General features: G+C 39.8%; 1 protein-coding gene across 6 annotated transcripts in view; it reads left to right on the forward strand.

Moving 5' to 3' along the window:
* The window catches only part of ptk2bb (protein tyrosine kinase 2 beta, b), an 87,374-nt gene that overhangs the window by 3,147 nt on the left and 59,720 nt on the right, over nucleotides 1–24,507 (forward strand). For 2 of the 6 annotated variants that reach the window (XM_061886251.1, XM_061886252.1), the window contains one exon: nucleotides 17,940–18,026. The exons of the other annotated variants lie outside the window; for them this stretch is intronic. The gene's annotated coding sequence lies outside the window, so the exon portion shown is untranslated. The remainder of the gene's footprint in view (nucleotides 1–17,939; nucleotides 18,027–24,507) is intronic. 6 annotated transcript variants of the gene reach the window in all.

Here is a 24,507-nt window from a genome sequence, read left to right on the forward strand (position 1 = left end):
GGTGATGTAACACAGTGATGAACATTCCCTTTCCCAACTACTTTTGCACATGTTGGAGCCATGAAAATCTAAGTTAATTACCATTTGCAAAAAAAAAAAAATACAGGTTTATGTGTTTGAACATCAAATATCTGTCTTTGTAGTGCATTCAATTGAATATGGGTTGAAAAGGATTTGCAAATTGTATTCCGTTTATATTTACATCGAACACGATTTCCCAACTCATATGGAAAAAGGTTTGTATGATCCGTTGTACCCCAGTATTGAGCACTGTATCAGAATCAGAAATCAGAATCAGAAAAGTTTTTATTGCCATTGTTTGAAAACGGGTTCTAAACTAGGAATTTTACTTCATGAAACATAAAAGTTATACAACACAGAATAGAATAACATGAGCTGTAATTTTATTCTGTGTTATATGTCTTTTATGTTGCACGATATTACAGATAAACCAGATAAACCTTGACTATATATATATATATATATATATAATGCATAAAAAAGTTAAAGATATGTTCTTGTCTCACAAAAGGTTTGTGAAGCAAAATTCTAAAAAAAGTGCAGTCTCTGTTTAATGATTTTTTTTTTTACATGTATCTATACAATGCATAATTTAACAATTTCAACCAGAATGATAAAGGGGCCCTGTGATGCAAAACCATTTTTTGGGGATCCCCATAATACAAACCATGTATGCATGGCTTTGATATTTATAAAACAATATTGCCTCTTTCCAAACCTGCTCAAAATGAGCTGTTTGGAATTTGAGACTTATTGACGTATTTTGCCTTAGTTACGTCTGCTAATATCTTTGCCATTTTTATTCAGTTGTACAGTAGTCAATAAGTTCCTTATTTTTCTATCTTCTTTTTTTGGGGCACACTGGCTCCTACATGAACCTGCATGCTAAAACCATCTGCTTTTACCATTTAAAAAATTAAAATATCACACAGTTCTAACTCAGGGGTCGGCGACCCCAAATGTTGAAAGAGCTATATTGGACCAAAAATACAAAAAAAAAAAAAGAAAAAATCTGTTTGTAGCCGCAAAAAGTTAAAAGCCTTATATAAGTGTTATAATAAAGACAACACATGATGTAAGCGTCCATACTAACTATATTAGCATATTATCAACGGCTGACACAAATCTTCATTGACAGAAATGTTGTATTTTAGTTTTCACTTCACACATTTTTGCAACATTGGAAATCATTGGTAAATTGGAGGCTGCTCACAGGAAATTACTGGTTTAGAATGGCCAAAAGTATATATATATATATATATGTGTGTGTCCAAGTTAAAAGAAACGACAAGCTGTTTTCTACTAATGGATTTATTACAATCTTTGCAAGCTGGGTAATGTTTGCCATGGCCTGGACAACAGACTATAGCACACAAACAACTATGAGAAATTGAGTCAATATTACATAATATAATGTAATGTAATGTAATATAATGTGTCATGAGACATGCAAATATAAATTACATTCACACAGGACATAAGTAAAGGAAATTAAATTAGCTCAAATATACCTATAAATGATGAAACAATGATGGAATATGTACACACAACCAGCCTAAATAGCATGTTAGCATCGATTAGCTTGCAGTCATGGATCGACCAAATATGCCTGATTAGCACTCCAGCAAATCAATAAAATCAACAAAGCTCACCTTTGTGCATTTACGCACAGCATACAACGTTTGGTGGACAAAATGAAACAAAAATGGAGTGAAATAAAACACCTTTTACTTTGACAGCGTTGGAAAAAGTTACACATGTAAACAAACTATGGTGAGTTAAAAAACTTCCAAAAGTAGTACGACAAAACGGCGCTCGCCAAATGTTCTCATCAAAGAAGCACGTTGAATATAAACAGTGGGCTTCGTGTCAATTAGCAAGGTTTGTGTCATGTTTGTTCTCCTACAGAAAATATATTAAAACAAAAACAAAAGTTTTTCTAGATTTTTTTCCATTTTCACACATCTCAGCCGTGGTTTGCTGACCCTCGTAATTATTATCTGTCAGTAGACTCCATATAGAAGTGCTTAAAACTACGACTTGGCTGACAGGTCAAAGACTCAGTCAGGGGGCTTGGCCATAATGAGACCGCCCAGAAATGACTAACAGCAAGTGTCTTGAAGATGGTCTGTAAAACCTTATCTATGCAAAATATCACCAAAGCACAACCAGTACATTATTGGCCACTTCTGTGATTCTGTCCACGAGTCGCACTTGTATGATCCGAACCGTTCCGAAAAATTGTCAACAGATGTTTGAGTATGTATTTAATGAGTTTTGATAAATATTCTGCTTTGATTTTAACTTTTTTAGCGTTAAAGTAATCCATATCATTTAGGGATGCACCGATTAACCTTCGTCTTGTGTTAGGGTCGGCACCGACCCGTTTTAGTTTTTAAATGCATAAAAGAACCACATACATTTATTTTTATGCATCAAGGCTTTTTGACTTTGTCAGGAACCTCTATTTCAACAAAATAAAACTTGTTTTTTTGTTTCACTAAATTATAAAATGCTCTGGTTGAAATTATGACATTGGTGTTGTTAGGGTCGGTTTCGACCCAGTTATAAAAAATAAGACTATAAAGCACTAAGTACAGCCAACACTGAACACACTGACGGCCAGCTCCTCTCCCAATCATGTGAGCTTTAGTGGATCCTCATTTTACCTTGTTATCCAGTACAAAAACAAACAAAATTTATGTGGTTCTTTTATGCATTTAAAAACTAAAATGTCCAGACATTTAAAGTCAATTCAGTATAGATTTGTTACTATGTTAAAATTATTAAAATGAAAAAATAAATAAAACAAATTTATTTAAGAGATGTGTTCTAATACCCCTCAGTAATGGTCAGGTAACACAACAACCTTTTTTTTATTTATACGATTCTCTTGAGGTTCATTTTACCATTTTTTTCAATTGAAATCGAGGGGTATACTGACAAAAAAAAGGCCCAATGGCCCACACAAAAAATATTAAAACCAATATTTTCATGGATAAGGAAACCTAACAAGGTAACCAAGAGATGAGAAACAAATTGGATGATAGATAATTGTTTTTAGTGTATTTTACAGCTGATTTAAGACATGGGTCAAAACCGACCCGTTAACATAAGAGATGGTAACAGAAAGCTAACACAAGAGGAAGGTTAATCGGTAACCGAATATATTCGGCCGAATATGGCAAAAAAAGCCACATTCGGCCTTCGGTGGAATGAGTTAAAAACAAGGCCGAATAGTGGCGTGTGACGCAATTTTTTGACGCGGTGACGCAATCAACCAACGTGCAGTGACGTGGTGACGTTGGGATATGTTGTGTACCTGTATAAGTGTATGAGGTTACAAGCACACACTTATTGAGATTTAGTGGGGCCTCTGTTTACATTATTAGCCTGTTGTGTAGACTACCTGTATAAGTGTATGAGGTTACAAGCACACACTTAATTGAGATTTGCTTAAGCCTTCTGTTTACATTATTAGCATATCTACTGTGGCTTAGCAGACTTTTGCCAAAAGGACAATAAATCATTTGTTGTGGGTTCATCCACTTTAATGCACTTTATTTTTTTTTTTGGAATGCATGTTTTGTTTAAAGGCCTAATATAAATGAAAAACTATGCTTTTTTTGAAAAGCAAAGACTACTGGAATATTAAAAAAATGTCAATATTCAATAAAAAATTACTTTATTTGAAAAACACGTCTAAATATTTATTGTAGGCTATTTATGCAGTATTTAAAAAATTGTGAAAAACTGCATTCATTATTCGGTATTCGGCCTTCGGCCAAGCGTTTAAATTTTATTCGGCTTCGGCCACAAATTTTCTTTCCGGTGCATCCCTAATATCATTATGCCTGTGCCTCTATTTTTTGTGTCATGTTAGCCAGCATATGTTAGCACATGCTACTCTTTCTCAGTAATAACTTAATATTTGTGTCACTAATGTTGGATACAAAGTGTCGTTAGTTCATTTCAACACAATATTAATTTTACTTTGAATTTAGTGGATAGTGATGGTTGCATGACCATGTTTGATGTGTCGCCTTTGCTATTGCTAACATGCAATATAGCATTTTGTTCAGGAGAGAAAAACACACAGAAGCTAATAAAGTTAAAGTACCACTGATAGTCACACACACACTAGGTGTGGTGAAATTGACTTCTGCATTTGACCCATCCCCTTGTTCCACACACTGAGAGGTGAGGGGAGCAGTGAGCAGCAGGGGTGGCCGGCGCTCTGGAATCATTCTGATGATTTAACCCCCAATTCCAACCCTTGATTCTGAGTGCCAAGCAGGAAGGTAATGGGTCCCATTGTTTTAGTCTTCGGTACGATCTTAGGGCGAACACTCTAACCACAAATAATAACGGATGAAATTATTAAATTAAAGATATGGTTTGATAAAAACAGATTATCTTTGAACTTTAGTTTAACTAAAATACTGCTACCGGTAGAAAAGAAAGTCAATCATCAATCAATGTTTATTTATATAGCCCCAAATCACAAATGTCTCAAAGGACTGCACAAATCATTACGACTACAACATCCTCGAAAGAACCCACAAAAGGGCAAGGAAAACTCACACCAAACACAAATACTAATGGACGGAGCAGTTATTGACTAGACTAAACTAGACTAGACTTGCTTTTTATTCTCATTCAAATTTGAAATTTACAGCACAAATAAGAATGACATTTTGTTACATAAGCTCATGGTAGTGCAGGATAAAAAAAGCAATAAGGTGCATACATAATTAAAAGAAATAATAAAAAAATAAATAAATAAATAAAATAAAAAAAAAAAAAAAATAAAAAAATATATATATATATATATATGTATATGTATATATATATATATATATATATATATATATATATATATATATATATATATATATATATATATATATATATATATGTATATGTATATATATATATATATATGCAAATCATTGTACGAAAACAATGATTTGCAAATCATTGTCAAACCATATTCAGTTGAATATGCTATAAGGACAACATATTTGATGTTCAAACTGATAATTTATGTTCAAACTGATAAACATTTTTTTTTTTTTGCTAATAATCATCAACTTTAGAATTTGATGCCAGCAACACGTGACAACGAAGTTGGAAAAGGTGGCTAAAATACTGATAAAGTTGAGAAATGCACATTAAAAACTTATATGGAACATCCCACAGGTGTTCAGCCTAATTGGGAACAGTTGGGTGCCACGATTGGGTATAAAAGCAGCTTCCATGAAATGCTTAGTACTTCACAAACAAGGATGGAGTGAGGGTCACCACTTTGTTAGCAAATTGTCGAATAGTATTAGAACAACATTTCTCAATGAGCTATTGCAAGTAATTTAGGGATTTTACCATCTCCGGTACGTAAAATCATCAAAAAGTTCAGAGAATCTGGAGAAATCACTGCACGTAAGTGATGATATTACGGATTTTTGACCCCTCAGGCGGTACTGCATCAAAAACCGACATCAGTGTGTAAAAGCTATCACCACATGGGCTCAGGAACACTTCAGAAAACCACTGTAAGTAACTACAGTTGGTCGCTACATCTGTAAGTGCAAGTTAAAACTATTATGCAAAGCCAAACCCATTTATCAACAATATCCAGAAACGCCGCCGGCTTGGCTGGGCCCGAGCTCACCCAAGATGGACTGATGCAAAGTGGAAAGGTGTTCTGTGGTCTGACGAGTCCAAATTTAAAATCATATTTGGAAATAACCATCCGGATTGTTTTATGCGTAAAGTTCAAAAGCCAGCATCTGTGATGGTATGGGGGTGTATTTTGTGCCCAAGAAATGGGTAACTTACACATCTGCGAAGAAACCATTAATGCTGAAAGGTCCATACAGGTTTTGGAGCAACATATGTTGTCCTCCAAGCAACGTTATCATGGACGCCCCTGCTTATTTCAGCAAGACAAGTGTTACAACAGTGTGGCTTCGTAAAAAAAGGAGTGCGGGTACCTTACTGGCCCGCCTGCAGTCCAGACCTGTCTCCCATGGAAAATGTGTGGTGCATTATGAAGCGTAAAATACGACCCCGGACTGTTGAACGACTGAAGCTCTACATAAAACAACAATGGGTCAGAATTCCACTTTCAAAGCTTCAACAATTATTTTCTTCAGTTCCCAAACGTTTATTGAGTGTTGTTAAAAGAAAAGGTGATGTAACACAGTGGCGAACGCACCCTTTTCCAACTACTTTGGCACGTGTTGTAGCCATGAAATTCTAAGTTAATTATTATTTGCAAAAAAAGTTTATGACTTTGAACATCAAGTATCTTGTCTTTGTAGTGTATTCAGTTGAATATGGGTTGAAAAGGATTTGCAAATCATTGTATTCCGTTTATATTTACATCCAACACAATTTCCCAACTCATATGGAAATGGAGTTTGTATATATATATATATATATATATATATGTATACATATATATATTCCTCACACACTAATTGACTGAAAGAGCACGCACTTTGCCGATGATGTCACATTCTCGATGGAAAAATGCATTGTTTATAGCAGACGAACTGCTTTACGGTAGACGAAAATGCACTGCTGTTGTTGTGTGTTGTTAGTTACCGCGCTGGGAGGACGATAATGAAACTGCCTAACAATAAACCCACATAAGAAACTAAGAACTCGCCTTCAATCACTCTACAGTTATAACGTCATTGGGCAGACACGCTCTTTATATTGTGGAAAAGCGGACGGGAAAACAGGCTGTCGACACGTCACTCAGGTCCGCATGGAGCTGGAGGGGGCGTGGCCTCCAGCTCCGCCTGAATTTCGGGAGATTTTCAGAAGAGGCGCTGAATTTCGTGAGTCTCCCAGAAAATCCGGGAGGGTCGGCAAGTATGGCTACAACAAAGAATACAGGGAGAAGACGCTGTTGAAGGCGCATCCTGAAGCGACTGTGAGAAAGCAGCTTGAAGATGATCTGTAAAACATAATCTATTAGGGGTGTGGGAAAAAATCGATTCAGAATCGATTCTCATTTTTAAAAAAATCGATTTATTTATTTATTTATTTTTTCTTTTTTTCTTTTTTTCTTATCAATCCAACAAAACAATACACAGCAATACCATAACAATGCAATCCAATTCCAAAACCAAACCTGACCCAGCAACACTCAAAACTGCAATAAACAGAGCAATTGAAAGGAGACACAAACACGACACAGGACAAACCAAAAGTAGTGAAACAAAAATTAATATTATCAACAACAGTGTAAATATTAGTTATAATTTCAGGATAGCAGTGATTAAAAATCCCTCATTGACATTATCATTAGACATTTATATATATATATATAAATAAAAAAAAGAACAATAGTGTCACAAGGGCTTAAACTTGCATCGCATCTCATCAGCTTGACAACACACTGTGTCCAATGTTTTCACAAAGATAAAATAGGTCATATGTTTGGTTCATTTAATAGTTAAAACAAATTTACATTATTGCAATCAGTTGATAAAACATTGTCCTTTACAATTATAAAAGCTTTTTAAAACATCTACTACTATGCTTGCATGTCAGCAGACTGGGGTAGATCCTGCTGAAATCCATCCATCCATCCATTTTCTAACGCTTAATCCCTTTTTGGGGTGGCGGGGGGCGCTGGCGCCTATCTCAGCTACAATCGGGCGGAAGGCGGGGTACACCCTGGACAAGTCGCCACCTCATCGCAGGGCCAACACAGATAGACAAACAACATTCACACTCACATTCACACACTAGGGACCATTTAGTGTTGCCAATCAACCTATCCCCAGGTGTATGTCTTTGGAAGTGGGAGGAAGCTGGAGTACCTGCTGAAATCCTATGTATTAAATGAATACAAAATCGTTTTTTATCGGCAAAATATCGTTTTTGAATTAAGAATCGCATTTAATCGAAAAAAATCGATTTATAATCGAATCGCGACCCCAAGAATCGATATTGAATCGAATCGTGGTACACCCAAAGATTCGCAGCCCTATAATCTATGCAACATTTTGACCAAAGAACCACCATTACATGTTTTGTAGACCACAAGGAAGTGTTTTACATTCAGAAAAAAATCATAATATGACCCCTTTAATGTGCCTTTTGTATGAAAAAAGACGTGACTCATCAGCAGTGCGCCTTTTAATTCAATGTGCCCCATGGTTCGAAAAATATAGTAAATAAGTTGTAGTATGTATTTTTGCTTCTATTTATTTTAGTGAAATATTATCTTTTATTTATTATTTTATTATTATTTTATGATGGTGTTTTATTCTGGCTTGTCCCAAATGTTTTCTGATTGGGATATATGTTTTATCCTTTTTATGGGGAACTTGAGTACTTGTGCTATTTTGTGATCTTGGCAATGTTTTTGATGCTTGTTATAGACTTAGACTTAAACTTCCTTTTATTGTCATTCAAATTTGAAATATTTTTTGTTGCATTAGCTCATGGTAGTGCAGGATAAAAGAGCAATAAGGTGCAGATATACGGTCTTTATATTCCAGCGAGTAAATCCATTTTTGGGGGGAATTGAGGGGAATATTTCAATGCGTTCAAGAGTCTTACGGCCTGTGGTCGGTCTTAGTATTGCAGTGTTTCCCCCAGAAAATGTGTTAGTTAAGGTGGTGACTCTCCAGGGGGTGAGTGGGTGTAAGGATCAGTGTAACTCGGCCAGTCACCATCACGTCTCCACCTCGTCGCTGCCACCACAGCCTGGTGGGGCAATAGGCCACAGACTGTGGTGACATAGGTCAGCTACTTCACGTGAAAAAGCTTAAAACTTTTGGTTGTGTTTTCCACTCCATTTGCTGAATGGCGATATGCGATATATATCTCGATATGTTTTTTCGTAAAGTATAAAACAAAACAGTCCTAGTTACCTGAGATACTAAGTCTGTCATTATTATGACTTAGTAATTTATTAAGTCAAAATTAATGACAAAATAATGGCTTACGAAGTCAAAATAATGACTTACAAAGTCAAATTAGGGACTTTACCGTAAGTAAGCGTTTGCAATAAACGTTTGAAAAAAAGAGTTAAAAGTGGGGCCACATATGTTCAACTCATTAAGCTTAATTTATTACAGCATTTGGGAATCCTGTACTTGATTTTTATTACGTAAATGTTAGATTTTTGTAAACATGTGATAGCAGGGACCATGCCATTCAAAATTAGGCTGCTACATTAGTAATGATTGATGTACATTTCCATATGAGTTGGGAAATTGTGTTAAATGTAAATATAAACTGAATACCATGATTGGAAAATCCCTTTCAATCCAAATTCAATTGAATGTACTACAAAGACAAGATATTTGATGTTCAAACTCGTAAATTGTATTTTTTATTTTTTTGCAAATAATAATTAACTTAGAATTTCCCGGCTGCAACACGTGCCAAAGGAGTTAGGAAAGGGCATGTTCACCTCTGTGTTACATCAACTTTTCTTTTAACAACACTCAATAAACGTTTGGGAACTGAGGAAATTAATTGTTGAAGCTTTGAAAGTGGAATTTTTTCCCATTCGGTGTCTCCGCTGTCGTATTTCACGCTTCATAATGTGCAACACATTTTGGATGGGAGACATGCCTGGACTGCAGGCGGGCCAGGAAAGTACCCGCACTCTTTTACTATGAAGCCTTTGGCACTAATACACTCACATACCATCACAGATGCTGGCTTTTGAACTTTGCGCCAATAACAATCCGGACGGTCATTTTCCTCTTTGTTCCGGAGGACACCACGTCCACCGTTTCCAAATATAATTTGAAATATGGACTGGTCAGACCACGGAACACCTTTCCACTTTGCATCAGTCCATCTTAGATGAGCTCGGGCCCAGCGAAGCCGGCGGCGTTCCTGGGTGATTGATAAATGGCTTTCGCTTTGCATAGTATAGTTTTAACTTGCACTTACAGATGTAGCGACCAACTGTAGTTACTGACAGTGGTTTTATGAAGTGTTCCTGAGCCCATGTAGTGATATACTTTACACACTGATGTCGTTTTTTGACGCAGTACGGTCTGAGGGATCAAAGGTCTATAATATCATCGCTTATGTGCAGTGATTTCTCCAGATTCTCTGAACCTTTTGATGATTTTACGGACCGTAGAAGGTAAAATCCCTAAATTCAATGCAATAGCTCGTTGAGAAATGTTGTTCTAAAACTGTTCGACAATTTGCTTACAAATTGGTGACCCTCGCCGCATCCTTGTTTGTGAATTACTTAGCATTTCATGGTAGCTGCTTTTATACCCAATCATGGCACCCACCTGTTCCCAATTAGCCTGCACACCTGTGGGATGTTACAAATAAGAGTTTTATGAGCATTCCTCAACTGTATCAGTATTTATTGCCACCTTTCCCAACTTCTTTGTCACGTGTTGCATGCATCAAATTCTAAAGTTAATGATTATTTGCAAAAAAAAAAGTTTATCAGTTTAAATATCAAATATGTTGTCTTTGTAGCATATTCAACTGAATATGAGTTGAAAATTATTTGCAAATCAATGTATTCCGTTTATATTTACATCTAACACAATTTCTCAACTCATATGGAAACGGGGTTTGTAACTATAGCTGAAAAAATAGTACAATAGCAATTGGAGAGACTATTGATCCCTGAACACCATGGAGTTCATCTAGGCTTTATGATGCAGTTACATTATTATATCAACAATCAGAGACAGCTTCAGGAAACTCTTCTTCTAGAACGTAAACGGGTTCATAGTGATGTTGCTAGTAGTTGACTTGGAAGTTTTTATTATAATTTTGAGAAAGTCGGCTGCATTATGTTCACCTGCTAAACACATTTCTACTCACCCGATGTATCTCCTCTCTGCCTGCCTGAGCACTGACTCTGAATATGCACTGCTGATTGGCTGTTACATGTGCTCTGAATATGCACTGCTGACTGGCTGCTACGGCCCTGCGTGTAACCAATCAGATGGTTGTGTGGGTGGGACAATGCTGCAGAGATGTACTGACAGAGGCAGAGGTAGAACTAAGTGGAGCAGCTTGTTAAAGGGGAACATTATCACCAGACCTATGTAAGCGTCAATATATACCTTGATGTTGCAGAAAAAAGACCATATATTTTTTTAACCGATTTCCGAACTCTAAATGGGTGACTTTTGGCGAATTAAACGCCTTTTTGTTTATCGTTCTCGGAGCGATGACGTCAGAACGTGACGTCAGAACGTGACGTCACCTAGGTAATAAAGCCGCCATTTTAATTTTCTCAAACACATTACAAACACCGCGTCTCAGCTCTGTTAGTTTCCGTTTTTTCGACTATTTTCTGGAACCTTGGAGACATCATGCCTCGTCGGTGTGTCGGTGTGGATATCCTGCGACACTCAAAGCAGATGCATTTCCAACTATAAAGTCAAAGAAATCTGCCGCCAGACCCCGATTGAATGTGCTGGAGTGTCTGCACATTTTACCGGCGATGCTAAGGCAGACATGGCACAGAGATGTATGGACATCATGCAGATGTATTTCCAACGATAAAGTCAACTAAATCACAAAGGTGAGTTTTGTTGATGTTGTTGACTTTTGTGCTAATCAGACATACTTGGTCGTGGCATGACTGCCAGCTAATTGATGCTAACATGCTATTCAGGCTTGCTGTATGTACATTTGAAACTATATTTACATCCAGCATTTCCCTCCACCCACATTTAAAGCCAAACAAACACTTACCAATCAAAGGATTTAAGTTGATCCGGTGTCACAAGATGAGAAACTTCCGATCGTTGGTCTGCACATTCTACCGGCGATGCTAAGGCAAACATGGCTGAATAGCGTCAATAGCTATTCGCTCAATAGCTTCAGTTTCTTCTTCAATTTCATTTTCGCTATCTGCCTCCAAACTCCAACCATCCGTTTCAATACATGCGTAATCTGTTGAATCGCTTAAGCCGCTGAAATCAGAGTCAGAATCCGAGCTAATGTCGCTATATCTTGCTGTGCTATCCATATGAAATGGATGATGGCTTCACAGATAGCGAAAATCAGGCACTTTAAAGCTTTTTTTAGGGCTATTCGGAGATGAGTAAAATAAAAAAATAAAAAATTTAAAATATAAAATAAGCCACTGGGAACTGATTTTTATTGGTTTTAACCATTCTGAAATTGTGATAATGTTCCCCTTTAAGACTTTAGTTTAGGCGGTGGCTCTCACTGCGGGAAACCCTGGTATTGCATATCTAAGAAGTTACAAAACCCAAAACAAGTGAAGTTGGTAGGTTGTGTAAATTGTAAATAAAAACAGAAAACAATGATTTGCAAATCCTTATCAACTTATATTCAATTGAATAGACTGCAAAGACAAGATATATTTCTCGAGATTCTCTGAACCTTTTGGTGATATTCCGGACTGTAGATGTTGAAATCCCTAAATTCCTTGCAATAGTCCGTTGAGAAATGTTGTTCCTAAACTGTTGGACAATTTGCTCACACATTTGTTCACAAAATGATGACTCTCATTCCATCCTTGTTTGTGAATGACCGAGCATTTCAGGCATCCAATTCCAAATTAACTAACATTTTCTAGTTCAAACGTTAAATATCTTATATTTGCAGTCTATTTAATTGAATATAGGTTAAAAAGTCATTGTATTCTGTTTTTACCTACCATTAACACAACGTGCCGACTTCACTGGTTTTGGGTTTTGTACTTTCCCTGTATGTTTAAATCGATGTCCAGATCTTGCCTGCTGCAAAAACAAGTTTCCCTTCGGGTACTAACAAAATAACTTAGCCTAACCTGTTGTTATATAATGTTAAAAATAAAAAAAAAGATAGATGAAGATATTGGATAAATCACGTGTCTTATTGTTGTGGAATTTTGGTTTCATACGTCGCTGATACCATTTAAATAAGTAGTTAACAAGTGCCATCCATCCATTTCTACCGCTTATTCCCTTTCGGGGTCGCGGGGGGCGCTGGCGCCTATCTCAGCTACAACGGGCGGAAGCCGGGGTACACCCTGGACAAGTCGCCACCAAGTGGAATAATTTAAAAAAAGTCAAAGTTACCGGTAATGTTCATACTGCTGCCAAACACATGGTTATCATTAGTACTACATCTCTAGTTTTGGAGATAGGGAGGTACACATTTCTCCTTGGATTAGTTGTTGCCATAACAACAATTCAAGACTGCGTGAATACTGCATGCCTAGACAGTGTGACTTTTTGTCTCTCACAAAAAAAAAAAAAAAAGAATAATTTGGGAGAAGAAAGAGTTTTGTTTGTCGTCTTCTAACTTTACCACCTTGTGGATGTTTGTATCTGGACCAGTTGATATTTGAAAGATCTTTGATGGACAAATGCAGGCAAAAAAGTTACCTAAAAATGTGTTTTCGATTAAGTCAAGATTTTAAGGCAATACGTTCCTTTCCTAATTTATGCTGTTATTTTTTCTAAGGCTTTTATTATTTTCTCTCTAAGTAAACCTCGTACGCCAAGCTTGCGATGGTGCAACATGCTGCGCCCTCATCCTCTCGTGTTCTCTTTTTATGACACACACACACACACGCACACACACGCACGCTTGCACGCAAGCACGCACACAAACACACACACACTCTTACATGAGTATGCACACACAAACACACCCACCCGTGGCCCTGCTGGGGAATGCATGGCCTCAGGCTAACAAAACACAAGCCTGCACATTGCAATTCAGCCTGTAGCCTGACAGATGCAAATGCACCACTAGTTTGATTTACGATAGGGGTCGGCAACCCAAAATGATGAAAGAGCTATATTGGACTAAAATACAAAAAAAAATCTGTCCGGAACCACATAAAAATATAAGCCTTATATTAGTCTTATAATGAAAGCAACACATGTTGAAATGTTATAGTTGGTCAACACATCTTTACAACATTGGAAAACATGAGTATAACAGAGGAGATAACTCCTGGAAGTTACTAGCTTAAAATGGCCGAAGGTGTAGATGTTTATGTTTAACTCTTATCTTACTGATAGGATGCAGTGTGTCTCCCATAACAATGTGACCTCGGACTACGTTAAGGTAACGTGTGGAGTTCCCCAGGGTTCGGTCCTTGGCCCTGCACTCTTCAGCATCTACATGCTGCCGCTAGGTGACATCATACGCAAATACAGTGTGTGCTTTCACTGTTATGCTGATGACACCCAACTCTACATGCCCCTAAAGCTGACCAACACGCCGGATTGTGGTCAGCTGGAGGCGTGTCTTAATGAAATTAAACAATGGATGTCCGCTAACTTTTTGCAACTCAACGCCAAAAAAACGGAAATGCTGATTATCGGTCCTGCTAGACACCGAACTCTATTTAATAATACAACTCTAACATTTGACAACCAAACAATTAAACGAGGCGACACGGTAAAGAATCTGGGTATTATCTTCGACCCAACTCTCTCCTTTGAGGCACACATTAAAAGCGTTACTAACACGGCCTTCTTTCATCCCCGTAATATCGCTAAAATTCGCTCCATTCTGTCCACTAAAGACGCTGAGATCATTATCCATGCGTTTGTTACATCTCGCCTCGACTACTGTAACGTATTATTTTCGGGTCTCCCCATGTCTAGCATTAAAAGATTACAGTTGGTACAAAATGCGGCTGCTTGACTTTTGACAAGAACAAGAAAGTTTGATCACATTACGCCTGTACTGGCTCACCTGCACTGGCTTCCTGTGCACTTAAGATGTGACTTTAAGGTTTTACTACTTACGTATAAAATACTACACGGTCTAGCTCCATCTTATCTTGCCGATTGTATTGTACCATATGTCGCGGCAAGAAATCTGCGTTCAAAGGACTCCGGCTTATTAGTGATTCCCAAAGCCCAAAAAAAGTCTGCTGGCTATAAAGATTTTTCATTTCGGGCTCCAGTACTCTGGAATGCCCTCCCGGTAACAGTTCGAGATGCCACCTCAGTAGAAGCATTTAAGTCTTACCTTAAAACTCATTTGTATACTCTAGCCTTTAAATAGACTCCCTTTTTAGACCAGTTGATCTGCCGTTTCTTTTCTTTTTCTTCTATGTCCCACTCTCCCTTGTGGAGGGGGTCCGGTCCGATCCGGTGGCCATGTACTGCTCGCCTGTGTATCGGCTGGGGACATCTCTGCGCTGCTGATCCCCCTCCGCTTGGGATGGTTTCCTGCTGGCTCCGCTGTGAACGGGACTCTCGCTGCTGTGTTGGATCCGCTTTGGACTGGACTCTCGCGACTGTGTTGGATCCATTATGGATTGAACTTTCACAGTATCATGTTAGACCCGCTCGACATCCATTGCTTTCCTCCTCTCCAAGGTTCTCATAGTCATCATTGTCACCGATGTCCCACTGGGTGTGAGTTTTCCTTGCCCTTATGTGGGCCTACCGAGGATGTCATAGTGGTTTGTGCAGCCCTTTGAGACACTAGTGATTTAGGGCTATATAAGTAAACATTGATTGATTGATTGATGTTCAAGTTAAAGGCAGGCTGTCTTCTTCTAATGGATTCATTACAATCTTTGCAAGATGGGTAACATTTGCTGCGGTCTGGAACAACATGGTGCACAAACAACTATAAGAAATGCAGCCAATATTACATACAGATAATGTGTCTAGAGACATGCAATTATAAATCGAATACACAGAGGATTTACAAAAAAGGAAATTAAATTAGCTCAAATATACCTACAAACAAGACATAATGATGCAACATGTACATACATCTAACCTAAATAGCATGTTGGCATTGATTAGCTAGCAGTCATGCACTGACCAAATATGCCTGATTAACACTCCAAACTAGTCAAAAACATCAATTCATACAAAGTAGAGAACGTTCGGTGGACAAAATGAGACAAAGTAGTGGCATGAAACACATATTTCTGTGGCAGCGTCAGAGAAAGTTGTACATGTAAACAAACAATGGTGCGTTAAAGGTCAGCCAAAATTAGTAGGGCAAAACGGCACTCGCTAAATACTCATAAGAGAAGCATGTTTAATATTATGTTTTTCTTCCGCCAGAAACGTTATCAAAACCAAAAATATATTTTTTCCAATTGGATACATTTTTAAAAAAGCTCCAGTGAGCCGCTAGTGTGGCAAAAAAAGGGCCACATTTGGCTCTTGAGCCCCCGGTTGCCGACCCCCGATGTAGGAGAATAATTTAAAAAAAATACTTCTCAAAGTTGGAAGGATGCTACGTGTTGTCATGTAGGTGGACATGTGTATTATGAGCAGTTACACGTTGTTGAAAGATGCTGAATGTTAGGTAACAACTGCTGTTACTCGTCTCTTGCTTGGTTTGCTGAGTCAAATCAATCAACATGAAAGATGAGGAAATGTTTAAGAAAATAGTAAATGACACTTTAATGAAGTGACGTAGCAACAAAGCACAACTGATGGCAATATTTTCGAAGCATGTGATAATATATATATATATATATATGTGTACATATATATACAGTATATATATATATATATATATATATATATATCTACATATATATATGTAGATATTCTCTCCTTTTGAATTATTATACGGCAGGAAGCCGCGTGGGGTTTTGAACGTAATTAAAGAAAGCTGGGAGGAGGGTCCAAGCGCCAGCAAAAAAGAGATTTAATACGTCATGGACCTGCGAGCAAAACTCCACAATATGGGGCACTTATCATCTGAGAATTTGCCACAGGCCCAAGAACGTCAACAGCGCTCGTGTAACAGGGCCACTCAACTCAGAAAATGTTCACCGGGAGAAAAAGTGCTTCTATTACCTCCAACGTCCAGCACGAAATTACTCGCCAGGTGGCAATGACCCTTTGTGGTCACACTGCAAGTGGGTGATGTGGACTATAAGGTCTGGCGCTCGGACCGGAGAGGAGACACGCAAATCTACCATATTAACCTCCTTAAGGCATGGAATGAGGCGGAGCCTGTTTCCATGGTGACGGCGGTAGAGGAGGGGGACAAGTTTGGGCCAGAGGTCCCGCGCTCTGTCCTGTCCTCCCCCCTCCTCTGTGATAATCAGATAAGCAGAAAGCGGATGTTGCCAAGCTGTAGCAGCGCTTTTTTGATGTGTTCTCCACTCGGCCCGGCCGCATGAACCTCATCCAAAATCATATTGAGACCAGTCCGGGTGTTACGGTGCGGGCCCTACATGCTCCCAGAACACAAACGCAAAGTGGTTTGGGAGGAATTAAAATCCACGCTGAAGTCGGGGGTAACAGAGGAATTCCACAGTGCTTGGTACAGCCCCACGTTTTGAAGCTTACCCAATGCCCGAGGTCGAGGAGCTCCTGGATTGGCTAGGCACTTCTCGTTTTTTTTATGAGACTGGATTTGACCAAGGGCTACTGGCAGATTCCCTTGTCACCAAAGTCCGAGGAAAAAATTACATTTTCCACTCCGGAAGGTTTATACCAATTTGTGAGCCTTCCATTCCGCTTGTTCAGTGCGCCCGCTACGTTCCAGCGCCTCATGGACCGGGTGCTGCCTCCTCACCCAGCATACACACTGACGGCCTGGACGAACACATGTGGTGGGTGGGGGCAGTACTTGAGTCCCTTTGGCAAGCAGGGCTCTACCGCCAACCCGGCGAAGTGCCGGTTGGAGGGAAGTACAGTATCTGGGGTCCCACTTGGGATGGGGGCTGTTACGCCCACCAAATAGACAAAACAGTGGTAATCGCAGCCTGTCCACCCCCCAAGATTTGAAAAGGGGTGAGGCTTTTTTGGGGTCTGGCGGGCTACTACCGTAGGTTCATTCGCTGGTTTGCGGACCTGACCAGCCCACTGACTGACCTCACTCGAAAGGGGGACGGAGCAGTGCCAGCAGGTGTTCGAGAAGCAGTAACAGCCCTCTGCGACGAGCCGGTACTGCACATGCCTGACTTTGCCATCCCCTCCTATCTGCAGGCGGGCGTGTCAGGCAGGGGATTGGGTGCAGTGCTGTCCCAGCGGGTGGAGGGCGTCGACCGGCCAATACTATACTTCAGTCGGCAGGTGAGGTACAGCACGTTGGAGAGGGAATGCCTCGCCATCCGGTGGGCGGTCGTGACCCTCCGGTACTACTTGCTAGGGTGCTCCTTCAGCCTCTGCTCGGACCACAAACCCCTCCAGTGGCTCCACCGCATGAAGGATACAAACGCGCACATAGCCAACGCAAACAACCCTACATCTTCCGAGTGGGCCAAAGACCTGGTGTGCAGATGGCCATGGCCGACATCCTCTCGTGCTCCTCTACGGAGGGGGAGCGGGGGGAATGGGCTAGGCCGGACGGCTGCCCGGCCTGAGTCTAGCGGGGGAGGGATGCGGAGGGGACATGGTCGGCGCGTGTGCAGGAGCAGGTGAGGGGATTTCCCAGCTTAAGCGGGTTATCAATCACCTGTCTCCTTTATTAGCAGCGTCAGAGGCCATGAGGGGCAGAGAGCGCAGACAGCAGAGAGGCGAGCCCATGTGAGCAAGAGAGCCCGGAGAAAACCCAACAAAAAGCAAAATAAAAAGACTTGTTAAGCCCTGGAGTTCAGGTCCCATCCTTTCAACAGCCACAGAGAACCCAGACATGCAGATACATCTCAAAGTGTTTAATGGTAACATGCAGCTTGAATTCACGGTTAATCAGCATGACAGCTAAAAAAATTTAAAAAATTACATTACTGTAAAAGATGTAAGTTTGTATTCATTTTCCACATGCTAAAAAACAACATATCTGGCTTGTCAACTGAATAGTGCTGAAAAACTTGACTAATCATCAGAGGTGGGTAGAGTAGCAAGAAATTGTACTCAAGTAAGAGTACTGTTACTTTAGAGATTTATTACTCAAGTAAAAGTAAAGAGTAGTCACCCAAATATTTACATGAGTAAAAGTAAAAAGTATGTTGTGAAAAAACTACTCAAGTACTGAGTAACTGATGAGTAACCTGTTTGTTTAATGATTCCAGCAACAAATAATGCACAAAAACATAAAAAATAGCAATGAGCAAATTCAGAGCCAGGAATATCTCTTAAGCAACTAAAACAATATTATATATTAAATAATAATACATTAAAATAAAAAAAATTAAGGCAAATTGAGCCACAATAACTTAACAGCACCATAGTCTCAGTAGGCATTGATTGATTGATTGAAACTTGTATTAGTAGATTGCAGTACAGTACATATTCCGTACAATTGACCACTAAATGGTAACACCCCAATAAGTTTTTCAACGTTTATCAATTACTTAATAAATGACCAAGTCGAGGCGATCTACCTCATATATACATACACACATATCATATATATATATATATATATATATATATATATACATACATACATACCTTTATATATACAATACATAATTTATATTTATTTATTTTGCGGTTTTTGTTGACATGTTAAAGGTGTTTTAATGAATATACATGCATGTTTAACATATAGATTCCTATCTTTCATGAAGACAAGAATATAAGTTGGTGTATTACCTGATTCTGATGACTTGCATTGATTGGAATCAGACAGTATAGTGCTGATAACGTCCCGGTTTTCAAATGGAGAAGAATAAAAGTTCCTCCTTCCTGTCTAAAACCACATGAAAGTCGTTGGATTTGGCATCTTATTTGTCCAGCTTCCATATTCGTTTTTATACACTTTACAAGACATACATTGGCGGCAAAGTCCGTGGCTTGCTAGCTTGTTTGCGCTGGCTTTCGGAGACTCTTATTTTGTTAGCGCAGGCGTGATGGAGCGGCATTTTTATTGTGAAGACAGGAACTGTGCGATCAGTCTTTAGGCTTTTGACGGGAAGTACGGTTGAAATAAAAAGTGTCTTTTTTCCTTTACAGTTTTGATTGATTGGTTGAGTGATTGAAACTTTTATTAGTAGATTGCACAGTACAGTACATATTCCGTACAGTTGACCACTAAATGGTAAAACCCCAATAAGTTTTTCAACATGTCGGGCTCTACGTGTGACGGTCACGTGACCACCTGGCTCTGTTTGATTGGTCCAACGTCACCAGTGACTGCATTTGATTGGTGAAACGCAAGCATGCGTAGTTCCTACTTTGAATGCGTGTCTGACAAAATCAAAACAAACAAAGCGTGCATTAAGAGATCGGTAAAAAAAAAAGTAGCGAGTAGCGACCTGATTGTAGATACATGGAGCGGAGTAAAAGTAGCGTTCCTTCTCTATAAATATACTCAAGTAAAAGTAAAAGTATGTTGCATAAAAACTACTCTTAGAAGTACAATTTATCCCAAAAGTTACTCAAGTAGATGTAACGGAGTAAATGTAGCGCGTTACTACCCACCTCTGCTAATCATCATACTAAATTGAAGCTAAATTCATAGAATAGCTATAAAACGTTAACATTTTTTATGATCTTTTTGCACGTAAAACATAAAAACAGCCAAGAAGCAATGACAGAGCGCATTTCAGTAACATGATAAGGCAAGTCCATTTTGTTTATAGAGCACAATTTGTACACAGGGCAATTAAAAGTGCTTGACAGAAAATTAAAAAAAAGAAAAATAATTTAAATAAAAATCAGAAAATATGATCATCATAAAAAAATATTAATTATTAATTGAAAACAATTATATGGTGTACATAAAATACTTTCAGTTGTCATATGTGCAATTAAATAAAAGTGTTTGAAGGCTGGATTTGAACATTGCCAACATTGAGCCCTGTCTCACATCTTCAAGAAAACTATTCCAGATCTTGGAGCATAAAACTGAAACCATGTTTAGTCCTGACTGAGCTCCAGCAGGAGATCACTCCCTGATGTTGTCAGAGCTCACTAACATGTCAGAGATGTACTTTGGCACACTGTTTCAAAGTCTATCCTCTGAGAAACAGGAAGCCAGTGCAGCAACCTAAGCACTGGACTATTATGGTCCTATTGACTGGCTCTAGTCAGGACTTGAGCAGTAGCATTCTGGATGTACTGTAGCTGCTTTACAGTTTGTTTAGAAAGCCCAGTAAGAAGGCCATTACAGTAGTCTAACCTGCTGGATACAAAGGCACGGAATAGTTTTTCTAAGTCTGATTTAGACATTAGTCTTCTGATTTTGGCAATGTTTTTTCAGATGGTAAAAAGCTGCTGAATTTATTGACTTAATGTTGCTGCTAAAGTTCAAGTCTGAGTCCAGTACTACCCCTAGATTTCTAACGTGAATATTACGTTTCAGTGAGAGGGTTTCAAGATGACTAATAATAGTTTCATTATGCTTCTGTGGTCCACAGACAATTAAATCAGTTTTGTCTGAGTTTATCCATCCATCCATCCATCATCTTCCGCTTATCCGAGGTCGGGTCGCGGGGGCAACAGCCTAAGCAGGGAAACCCAGACTTCCCTCTCCCCAGCCACTTCGTCTTGCTCTTCCCGGGGGATCCCGAGGCGTTCCCAGGCCAGCCGGGAGACATAGTCTTCCCAACGTGTCCTGGGTCTTCCCCGTGGCCTCCTACCGGTTGGACGTGCCCTAAACACCTCTCTAGGGAGGCGTTCGGGTGGCATCCTGACCAGATGCCCGAACCACCTCATCTGGCTCCTCTCGATGTGAAGGAGCAGCGACTTTACTTTGAGTCCCTCCCGGATGGCAGAGCTTCTCACCCTATCTCTAAGGGAGAGACCCGCCACACGGCGGAGGAAACTCATTTCGGCCGCTTGTACCCGTGATCTTATCCTTTCGGTCATGACCCAAAGCTCATGACCATAGGTGAGGATGGGAACGTAGATCGACCGGTAAATTGAGAGCTTTGCCTTCCGGCTCAGCTCCTTCTTCACCACAACGGATCGGTACAACGTCCGCATTACTGAAGACGCCGCACCGATCCGCCTGTCGATCTCACGATCCGCTCTTCCCTCACTCGTGAACAAGACTCCTAGGTACTTGAACTCCTCCACTTGGGGCATGGTCTCCTCCCCAACCCGGAGATGGCACTCCACCCTTTTCCGGGCGAGAACCATGGACTCGGACTTGGAGGTGCTGATTCTCATTCCGGTCGCTTCACACTCGGCTGCGAACCGATCCAGCGAGAGCTGAAGATCCCGGTCAGATGAAGCCATCAGGACCACATCATCTGCAAAAAGCAGAGACCTAATCCTGCGGTTACCAAACCGGAACCCCTCAACGCCTTGACTGCGCCCAGAAATTCTGTCCATAAAAGTTATGAACAGAATCGGTGACAAAGGACAGCCTTGGCGGAGTCCAACCCTCACTGGAAATTGCCGGCAATGCGGACCAAGCTCTGACACTGATCGTACAGGGAACGGACCGCCACAATAAGACAGTCCGATACCCCATACTCTCTGAGCACTCCCCACAGGACTTCCCGAGGGACACGGTCGAATGCCTTCTCCAAGTCCACAAAGCACATGTAGACTGGTTGGGCAAACTCCCATGCACCCTCAAGAACCCTGCCGAGAGTATAGAGCTGGTCCACAGTTCCACGACCAGGACGAAAACTACACTGTTCCTCCTGAATCCGAGGTTCGACTATCCGACGTAGCCTCCTCTCCAGTACACCTGAATAAACCTTACCGGGAAGGCTGAGGAGTGTGATCCCACGATAGTTGGAACACACCCTCCGGTCCCCCTTCTTAAAGAGAGGAACCACCACCCCGGTCTGCCAATCCAGAGGTACCGCCCCCGATGTCCACGCGATGCTGCAAAGTCTTGTCAACCAAGACAGCCCCACAGCATCCAGAGCCTTAAGGAACTCCGGGCGGATCTCGTCCACCCCTGGGGCCTGAGTTTAGCTGAAGAAAATTATTTTGCATCCACACACTGCAGTGATGAAGTAAATCAACAGGCTGACGTTCGCCTGTCGTCGGTGACCGATATACCTGAGTGTCATCTCCATTGTTGTAGTAGGACACATTGAAGCTGCGTATTAGCTGACCTTGTGGCAGCAAGTGCAAGTGGAACAAAAGGGGTCCCAAAATCAAGCCCTGAGTTTTCTATCAACTGTATCAAGAAATTATGGTCAACTGTGTCAAAGGCAGCTCTCAGGTCCAGCAGAACCAATACTGAGACTTCTACTTCATCCATGTTCAGAGGCATATCATTTGTCACCTTGACCGGCACCGTTTCAGTGCCGTTGTTGGGCCTAAAGCCTGATGGGGAAATATCCAACAAATTGTTAAACAGGAGAAAGTCACTAAGCTGTTGGTATACAACTTGTTCGAGGACTTTGCCCAAAAATAGCAGGTTTGATCTGGGCCGATGGTTCTTCAGTGCCGTGGCATTAAGACTACACTTCTAAGGAGGGGGTTAATGACAGCAGTTTTTAAAGCTTTTAGAAATGTTCCAGTTTGAAGTGAGATGTTAAATAGTTGAACAAATTGTAGTAATAAACTGCTCAGCACAGAAACCTAGTGGCTAACTCATTGAGGCAGCATTTTGATGGCCTCAGACTGTGGAGGATTTCTTCAACTGTTTTGTCAGTAATAGAATTGAAATGTGCCAGCGCTAGTTGACTAACTGGCTGCAGAGTAGCTATTTGTTTTCCAAGAATTATTTCATTGGTTATCCCTTGAATTTCTATTATGAACTATATTGTAAACTCATTGCACTTTGATGTGGAAATGAGTTCTAGTGGAAGTGGAGGATTTGTTAATCTGTTTACAGATTCGAACAGGACACGAGTTGTTACTACAGTTTGTGATGATTTCTGCAAAATATTTTTCCCTTGATCTATGCAAAGTCTGGTTGTACACATTTGAGTCACATAGTGAGCTTGAAGTTTTTATTTTCACCATATCCTTTCGGCTCTGCGGCACTCCCTTTTCTGTGCCAGGACTGAGTCTCCATGGCCCTTTTTGCCTACTTTTAACCATTTTAAACTTTGACAGGAGCAATGGTGTCCAAAACATTTACAACACTTGATGTATATGAGTTCAACAGATCATCAACAAACTGTGTCCATATGCCATAATTTATGATTATTCCCCCGAACAACCGCACACAAATTTATTGTTGATATATCCAACAGCTTTTACAGGAAGCCATTGTTTGAGACACACCTTAAGTCAAGTTGACAGGGTTGTTGTCGCTGACTCGTCAGATTGATCGTAAAAAGCATAACAAAATGAATAAAAATTATGAAAATAATTTAAAGCGCCTTGGTTCATTTAAAAGAAAAGGAATTAACGTATCCAAGACTTGTAGATATATTTAAAAGTGAATAAAGCATCAAGCAAGCAGTAACAACAGAGACATGACAACACTTTTTGGAAGCAACCTACTAACATTATTCCAGACCCACGGGTTCCATCAACCAGCATTGTAAAAATGACTATATAACATGCTGCATAATTCACAGACTGACTGTAAAAGTGTACTGTAGGTAGAAAAAAAAAGCCCTAAAACAGTTACATGAGTATTAGGGTCCATCTTGAAAATGGGTTGCCAACTCCCTTAAACAAAAAAGGGACACTTTGACTTAAAAACTTTTTTGCCTGTTATATTTTTGTGAAAGAAGATTTATACCAT

This window comes from Nerophis ophidion, linkage group LG24 (assembly GCF_033978795.1).
Source record: "Nerophis ophidion isolate RoL-2023_Sa linkage group LG24, RoL_Noph_v1.0, whole genome shotgun sequence".
Taxonomy (NCBI): domain Eukaryota; kingdom Metazoa; phylum Chordata; class Actinopteri; order Syngnathiformes; family Syngnathidae; genus Nerophis; species Nerophis ophidion.